The 9,014-nt window shown below is 37.6% G+C and overlaps 1 long non-coding RNA gene across 1 annotated transcript; it reads right to left on the bottom strand.

Annotated features, from left to right (window-relative positions):
* Positions 1–356: 356 nt before the first annotated feature.
* On the bottom strand, positions 357–7,655 carry LOC121888356. The gene is made up of 5 exons (XR_006093217.1): positions 7,549–7,655; positions 2,022–2,217; positions 1,356–1,472; positions 920–998; positions 357–576 (listed from the first exon to the last, which is right to left on the bottom strand). It is a non-coding gene; the product is annotated as an uncharacterized LOC121888356 (long non-coding RNA).
* Positions 7,656–9,014: the final 1,359 nt, after the last annotated feature.

The following is a 9,014-nucleotide window of genomic DNA, read 5'->3' as shown; positions in this document are numbered from 1 at the left end:
ATTGAGTGGCTGGGTGAGAAAGTGGGTGTGTGTGTGTATGTGTGTGTGTGTGTGTGAAAGATGGTGCAATAATAATCCTTTCCTGAATACAGTACTGTACATTTTTGTGGTGTCTCCAATAAATAAGGTCTATTTATAATATGGGACCAGCACTGTGTGCCATGTAGGGATGATGATAAACATAATAATTTAGGAAATATACAGGATAATTACAGGATACAGAATATGGTCCAAAACTATATTATCCAAAATTAGTGCAAAATCAGTCTCAAGAAAGAGAGTGGCTGGTGCAGTTCAATGTATGTGTGTGTGGCCTAGATCGATCGATGGGCTCAGTTCAGTTCAATGGTGTTGGGGGGGGGGCAGCTTGGGAGAAGAAGCTGTGTATGTGTGTGTGTGTGTGTGTCAAAGATCAGACAAAGTCCCACTTGAAGTCACTGAGCTTCTTGATGAGTGTGCAGACATGCGGATTCACTGATGTTGCCTTCTTTTTGACCATCTTCCAGCTCTTCTTTCTTTGCACCCCTCTCATAGTTTGCTTCTGTGCCCCTCTCAGGATAAATGTCAATGCAGGTTCTGAAAAAACAATAAAGAACAGACAAAAATATTCTTCTTTCAGGTGACATCAGTCTATGAATGTGACGAAGTAGTGGTGCAGAATACTGAACCGTATGATTGTCACATTTCACTAAGTAGCTACGTATCAGTTCACACCGATGATCACGTTAAAAAGGAGAATGTGATGGAAAGGAAACAGTACCAGCCGTAATATTAGCAGAGGCGGCAGTGATGTTTGTAGTTGCTGTTCTTGTGTCAGAGGCGTGAGTGGTTATCTCCAGGTTATTGGACAATGGCGATGTGTGAAGAAAAGGCAATCAAGTCGAGCTGTGTGGTACAGTATATGTGAAAAAGCTACTACCTCTGAATGACTCTCAGTGTGCACGTTGCATCACGTTCCTTCACCTGTTCATCATCCATTGCTGGTTTGTCATTGGACCCTGAAAAAAAGATTACAGATCGGATTAGGGTCTAGAAAAGTCTTAGAAAAAAAGTTTTGTATGGCTCTTTTTGCTAATGTGGAAAGCATTGTGTTAGACTTACTACCTCACTACAATAGAATAGTTCAATTATCCTCCAGCAAAAGCAACAGTGTTGTTTTAATGTTTAAACTGAGGCAAAATGCAGATCAATTTTAGTTATCTGGACCATTGCAAATATGAAACACTTTTCTAAAATTCAACTTGAGAAAACCTCACAAATATATATATTTTTTTTTACCTCCTTGACAAGGAGAATAGTACGCCATTTCTATGTCATTTTGACACCTTAGGGCAGAATAAAAAATGGTGACTTACGTTACTCAGTGCAGCTCTGGACATCTGTGACAAAAAGGCTGAGCAGGTTGTGGTGTGGCGTCAGAGACTGGATGGCAGATGTGCTCCAAAATTAAATCAACAAAAATAAAATGGAAGCTGCAAAAACAAACGTTTGCAATAAAATAAAAACAATCTTTTTATGTTGGTTAATTTTTACATTTTAGATCTAATTTTCTGCATATTTTATTCACGTCCACCTCAAGTTTTGGACTTTTGACTATGTTGAACATTGACTTCATAACAGTACGAAAACAACAGAAAATCACAGAAATCATTATATACCTTTTAAAGTCGAACAACAACGTGAGAAGTGAGATGCATCAAGATCATTCATTTGTTGTTGTTTTTTTTGTGTGTGCAAGAACACACTTATTCTGGTTAAAGTCAAAATAGACTAAAATGTGTCTAATACTTTGTTATTCTCACAGTGTGGATACCACAAATAGGCTGTATTACCGTTGTTAGATCAATCAAGAATAAACAGAAGCGGAATTGAAACTGATTTCCAGTGAATGAGAAGTGATTACTTAAATCAGATGCATTAGACAGTGTTGTTGTGACTATAACAGTACATGCTGTAAGTTTTACCAAGATTCTTTGTGTGCTGTTAAGAGAAAAGATAAAGAAGCTCGGTGTTGTCCTCACTCTGTCATATCTGATGGATTTGTGGCTATGTAAAAAAAAAAAACTTTTGCCCTAGTTTTGAAGTGAGGAGGTCCGGGGGTGAGGAGGAAAGGTTTGCCTCAGGCGTCTGCAGCTGTGTGATGGTCTGTTACTGGGAGTTTTTCCCAGCCCACCGGGACATAAGCAACTCTCTGGTCAGTCTCAATCTCTGACCCACCTGGAAGAGAGAAATCTGCTCAAAAACCTTTCTTTCTATTTTATGCGCAGATATACACCACATATCTGAAATCTCTTCATGCTCGGTTAATTTGTTCCTTATTTTTATGTCCGGCAGACTAGCAATTAATATCTGTTGCTCTCCAGCATGACTCAGGGATAATATTTATTGGAAGATCAATGCTTTGTTTTCTTCTGTATTGTTCCAATTTCCTTTTGAGTCACGGAGCTACTCACACTGATATAGATAGGCATTAAACATGCTGTCCTAACATAATATTTTCTGCTAAAAGGACAGTCTTGTGCCTTGAATGAGCACACAATATTCTTCCCAAGATACCAAGCTACCATTATTAAGGTTTTGGACACATTCTTGACACATTGATTGCCTTGCAAACATACTGTATTTGGTAGGGATGCTGCACCAGATGGGTTTCTGGTAACAATTGGTGTTAAAATTGATGGATGATAGGAACCCTACCAATATCAGGGTGTTGCTGGATTGTCCACACCAATATTTTTACTGATCTTAAACAATCTTGCTGCTTTAACACCACGTAAGATCTCTGCAGAGTTGCCAGATTTGTGTGTTTTCTGCAAAAAAAAAAGTGTGCTATTATGGTAAAGACTGAAAGAGCAGGATATGGGGGATACTCGACCTGATGATCTGGCAACCCTCCACTTCAAGCTGTGTGCATTGTTGACAAGTAGCAGCAGCAGTAGTGGAGTCGATGAGGTGGAGAATCTGGAGCAGTTAGTATTTATAGTTTCCGATAATTTGATATTATATTTAGTTTCAGGCATTAGGTAATGTTTACTCATATCTGATTGTTGCTCAGACATGCTGTTTAATTAAACAACTTTATTACTGTTGGGGAAAATTCCTCCTAAAAGCAAATTAAGACATCAGTTCATTTTTTATTTAAAGAAAAACCAACACGTCAGTTGAGCTTAGTAAAGAAGAATGTTCTGTAATCAATCCCAACATTAAGCTTTGTAATTAATGGGTGAAATATTTACTATTTCATGCCATCTCTCCCCCTTTTTTCCATGAGTGGATCAAGAGCAGAGTCACTATTGCATATGTGTGATTAAAACATGAACATTATTTAGGCTAAATTAGCCACAGCTTGTCCAACTGTTTGTGACTGTCAAGCATCATTTCATTATGAAAATCCTGTCAGCAGCAGCCTGAGCAGCACAGAGACACACACAGACAGGTGAGGGAGCCCTTAGTGCAGGAGTTGAATGAAAAATAATACAAATAGAAGTTGTGTCGCCCCGAAATCCACAAACTGAAAGAAAAGGACAGATGATGTGTTATTTTTAAGTATTAATTTTTGGTCTCAGGTTTATAGTTTAGTAGTAAAATAAAATGTAAAAATCAGAGATGAAATCATGAGTCCAGTTTCACGCAAGTCAGCAAATGCATATTCAGTAAAATAAACATTTTGCAGAGTCAGGATCTTTGTGTGTGTGTGTGTGTGTGTGTGCGAATATGTGCCTATGAAAGAGAAAAAAGTGATAGAGAGCAAGTACACGTACACAATTATTCTGGCTGACCAAACCTACGCCCTTGTGTCTGCGAGTGTTTTGTTTGTTTTTGGGGGGTTTTTTGTGGTAATAAAAGAAAAACTTTCACTGTCAATGTGCCTTGAAACACAATATACCAAAAAAATCATTTTGGTCTGCTTTTTTGTGAAACCATTGCTTTGAGCGATGATGATATTTGCATAAGTTCTATTTATTGTTTTTTTTTCACTCAGAAAAAGATTAAAGGTTATAACAGCCAGGACACTTTTCAGGACTAAGGAACATTCTCTGTTTTTCAATCAGCGTGTGCTGGTAAACACTTGAAAATGAGAAATGTAACAAACACACATCAGCTTGATTGGTGTCTGAATACAATGTCACACTTTTTTTTTTTTTTTTTTTAAGTGCTCCCATGTGGACAATTTATTATTTGAAACATAACATCCACTTAACACCAGTGTACAGTGTTTAAGGCGGCATTTAAGTGCTCTACTTGTGTACCCCTCAGAAACAGCTAGTGGGTGTTGTGACACGCTTTCATTTAACCGCACAACAACAACAACAACACATTTAAACTCTGCTCACCTACATTTAATATTTATAACATAGAACACCTGCATGTTGCACACTTACCAGTATATATATACAGTAATTTCTTTTCAATGTCATAATTTCCCGATAAAAACAAGCACAGAGACATGTTTCTTAGGGATCTATTAATAATGCATCATCACTCAGCAAACTGCAAGGAAATGCAATGTACCTTGACCGTTTTTTTTTTTTTTTTTAAAGCTTATTTGATTGTTAAATATTTAAGATGCACATCCTCCCAACATAAGGTTGTGTCACTGAACTGACATACATCTAGTTAAAGCTTATTGCCCTTGTGAGGCGCCGCTAGTTCAACAGTGCCGTTGCTGTGACAGTGCTTCGCTTTGCAGTCTGCTCCAGCATCTGCCAGCGTATTTGATGGCACATCAGAGGACACAGTAAACATTGACAGAAACATCTATCTTCCCGGCAACCTGTTTTTTTTTTTTTTTTTTTTTATGGATTTATCCCAGTTTAGATGCTACTTGTCGTAAATATAAAATTGCAGTGAGCATTAGGAGCTGTGTAAGTTGAGGATGTAAGAATTGCTGTGTGTTTTATATTCTGATCCAGGAAAATAAAGTCCATTCATTGAAATTAACTCCCACACTGATTATGATGACAACATAGCAATAGATTAGCAATATAAATACCTAAAAGCCATTCCAGTTGTTACCCTTGGAGCGCTAGCTGGCTTTCACGTCAGATGTGCTGTGATAGTATCTAAATCATCTCACACTTGTACTAAACCTCACAGTGATACATATTCATTTACTTTATTACTACTTCTAATAGGTATGCATTTTATTCTGACAGTTTTAATGGAACTTCAAGAAAAAAGAAAACCGTGATATTACAGTCTAACAATGAATAATACACAATAATATTACAAGTTGCTGCTTTTCAAAATTAACACTTAATTATCAGAAAGGATGGAGCTGCAAATGCAAAAGTTTAAATTAGAAATAATATACTTTGCAACTTGCCATTGATAATAAGATTAGTGAATGATTTCCATATAATCAGTCAGTGCTTAACAAAGACACACAATAACGCCCTCATTTTTTTTTCCTTCTGTAATGTAATATGTGACGTGATATGTGCCTTTCTATTATACACAAGCAGTGACTCACCTTTCCTAATGAAAGTTTTGATAGTTTTGGACATACAATTGTAAAGGTGTGCGAGTCTTGTGCAGCCGTATGAAGTCATGATAATCAGAAATATGACCGACCCATAAGAGAGTACCAGTTAAACATCCTGCTAAGTTGGTCACTGATGTAAGGAAAATCAGGAGTCCAGTGGATGCAAACTGTCTGAATTGTTGAAGTCTGACAATAATGTGTTGTGTCCACTATGTCCGTTCATGATTTAGTGATTTAGGCAATAGTGCCAACTTCTTACGAGTATTTTTCAGTTTATTATTTGGTTTCTAGGGGAACTAAGGTATGGCAAAACATCACACTAGGTGGGCCGTTGAGGTCAAGAATGATATATTTCCAATTTAGCTTGCTATTTTGTGTTTGTCAGTTCATGCATGCAACACCGGTGCATGTTATACTAGCAAATCAATATAAGCTAACAGAGCACAAGGCTAATATAGCATTAGATAGGTTTCTGTAATTCCAATATCAGCTAACAGAGTAAGAAGTTTGTGTAGCTGCTAGCAAGGTTGTTAAATTAAAGCACTCCTGTTTGAATTTTTGTGTTTTTATGAGTTGGTCCCTGTTTTGTTTTGCATGAGGATACATGTGCATGCAAACAAGCTGGTTTCAGGCTATTTGGCTCAGCATAAAATGAAAATAATAGGCAATTGAAAAGACTCTGATAGTTAATTTTGCATCCCTACCAAAAGTTATGTAAATATAACTTTATTTACAAGACAACTCTACAGGATACCTTTATTTTGTTGAAGTTTGCATGATGAAATTAACAAAAGCAGGAATTTTGCATCTTTGGAATTAGTAATGTGCAAGAATATATACAAAAGCCAAAAACCTCGACTTTCATGTCATTCTTTGGCACCAGCATGGTGATGATGAGGCTTACAGTCAGAAACCGAGGCCACGAGTACAGTCATCACATGCAGTGATCTTCATGCGGCACAAGTTGCTCATAGCTGGATTTATTGCATAAACACACTCTCCGTTGTAGAATGGACGTGGCATTCAGGTTTTATTTGAGTCTTTGGTTTCTCGCTTTGTGCTGACATTGTTTTCATATTCCCCAATGCCCCCATTCAGCCATTGTTTTTTATATACTCTCAAACATGCACCAGATAAGTCAGTTTGTGTGCGGCTCAAATTGTAAGCAGCATTCCAAATAATTATACAATCTATCTGCTCACAGTCTCTCCGGTGAATATTGCAACTCAGGGCCATTTTGAAGAGCAGTGGCTCAATTTAAAAAAAAAAAAAAAAAAAAAAAAAAAAAAGGGCAACCCCACACCCACTGTGTTGACCCCTCGCCTCTTCTTGATATTGGCACACTAAATAAAACTGTATGCTTATACAATACACACACACACACACACACACACACACACACACACACACACACACATTCTATGCTTGTGTCCCCAGCAATGAAACACTGATGTGATGAACACACAGAATAACAGTATCCAGTTTAATTGTCATGTTAAAAATGCACCTCCTACTTCCAACTTTAACAAAAGATTTGGAGACAAACACACTTTACACACATATCAGGTACGTATATAAGAACTGGATGTTAGATATTTCAGTAAGATTTAACTGTTTAACGGTTGGCTACTGCTTTGAAACCAGGTCTCCCTTTTCTGCTCTTTCTGAGGAGGACATTGTCACTATAATAACACTAAATATGAATGTCATATAATTTACAAAACTACCCTCTTGCTTCCCGGTAAATATTAAATAACACATCTAGCCTACACTGATCAGGGTCATGTAGCTCCACAGTAGCAGGAAAGCTAAGCTAACTGACTAAGATTTATTAAGCTAGCACCAGCAAGGATTTTGCAGATAAACATTACTATGGGGCTTCGTGTAATTGTTATGTAAGGCAGTAATGTATACCTGCCACCAATGCAACTATTTGCAAAAAGATATGGGTCATTTATTGGTGTTTTCATTATTAATTTTACATTATGATTCATGCCACAAAACCACAAATTAGACCACAAAAGCTGAAAATATTTTCCCTAAAGATGGGCGCGTGTACTTACCAGTATACCTACTGCTGTAGCTTTAGCCTATCATAGATTTCTTGTGTGGTGCTCCATTTCTCTCTTCCGCCACTCCGGCTGAACCAACATTCGTTGTGGTCTGACAAGTAGACGACCACTGGGGTGAACGACTTTTTGGTTACTAAGAGCATTGAAAAGTGTGTGCAGTGTATGAATCTACTCTCATTTCCATCACTGAAGGCCACTGGAGAAATACAATTTACTGAGCTTTGAGAATTTTAGACTATTTTCAAATTTGTGCCTAGTTTATAAAGTGTTAAATGGTTTTGGCCCATCCTCCACTATGTGACTCTGTGTACACTCACTCAGTAAGTTCTATTAGATCCTCCAGAATATCCTCTATACAAGATTGTGCCATTTTGTCACACTTCATTTGGGCAGTCAGCTTTCTCTGTGAAAGCCACAACTCAGTGGAAAGTCCTACCTGATGATATGAAGAACTGTAGTTCAATTAATACATTCAAGGCCAAATTAAAACATCTACTAAAGACCAATCAGCTGTGTGACCATTGAGTCTAAACTCCATCTATGGTCTTGATTTAAATTTGACAAGTTCTAATTGACATTGTGGGTGTATGTGATGTGCTGTATGTAATTTTGTATTTTGTATTTTGTATGGTGTGTTCTGTGTGTGGTTATTTTGGGGGTTTTTTTTGTTTTGTACTGTTTGTTGTTGTGCTGTTGCATGTTTTTTTGTCGGGGACTACAGATGCAAACTAGCTTCAAGCTAACTCTGGAACAGTACGTCTTCAATGTTTCAAACTGCACACTGTCCCAGTCAACAAATCAATCAATTTATTTTTTATTTATACTTCGGCCTTTCATTTTAACAAGTGCGTGCTTAACTAAAATGTCTTTCACACACAGCAGAATGTTAAAAATGGCATTTTATTTCATGTAATAGCCATAATTTGGTGTATTCTGTGGCAGCAGTGGCAACAACAGTTTTTCTATTATTCATTTTTATAAAAACATTTATTTATTTATTTATCCAGTCCAGACAGGTACTTCAGCCGAAGACGGCAAAGCGGCAGCAGCTCTAGCCACTTTAGCCACCGTGTCCACCTCCCTGCTGCAACTGTCCTCCCTTTTTTCCCACAAGCCATAACGTGGAGTCATGACCAGCGTTGCGCTGAAGTACCAAACCACAGTAAGGCCAAGAATAGAGGGCAGATAAAGATCCTAGAATTTTATGTGCAAAACCACAAATCTTCAAAGATGTCTTAGGAGAAGAGGGTCTTAAAGTCAAACTGAGAACACACCCACATGCTGGTGCACAGTATGTGTCAGTGTGTACACACAAGGTTCAAACACCCTAATGGACCAGACACCCTGAGGCTGTATGTGGGTGTGCATACTATACATGTGTCTGTGTGTAAGTGTATACATGTATGTGTGTGTGTTTGTTAGCAGGAACTAAATAGGTTTTGCCTCCATTGCCCCAC

The sequence above is a fragment of the Thunnus maccoyii genome, chromosome 21, assembly GCF_910596095.1.
Source record: "Thunnus maccoyii chromosome 21, fThuMac1.1, whole genome shotgun sequence".
NCBI lineage: Eukaryota > Metazoa > Chordata > Actinopteri > Scombriformes > Scombridae > Thunnus > Thunnus maccoyii.
Note: the sequence above shows the minus strand (reverse complement) of the source record. Positions and strands in the feature narration are given on the sequence as shown.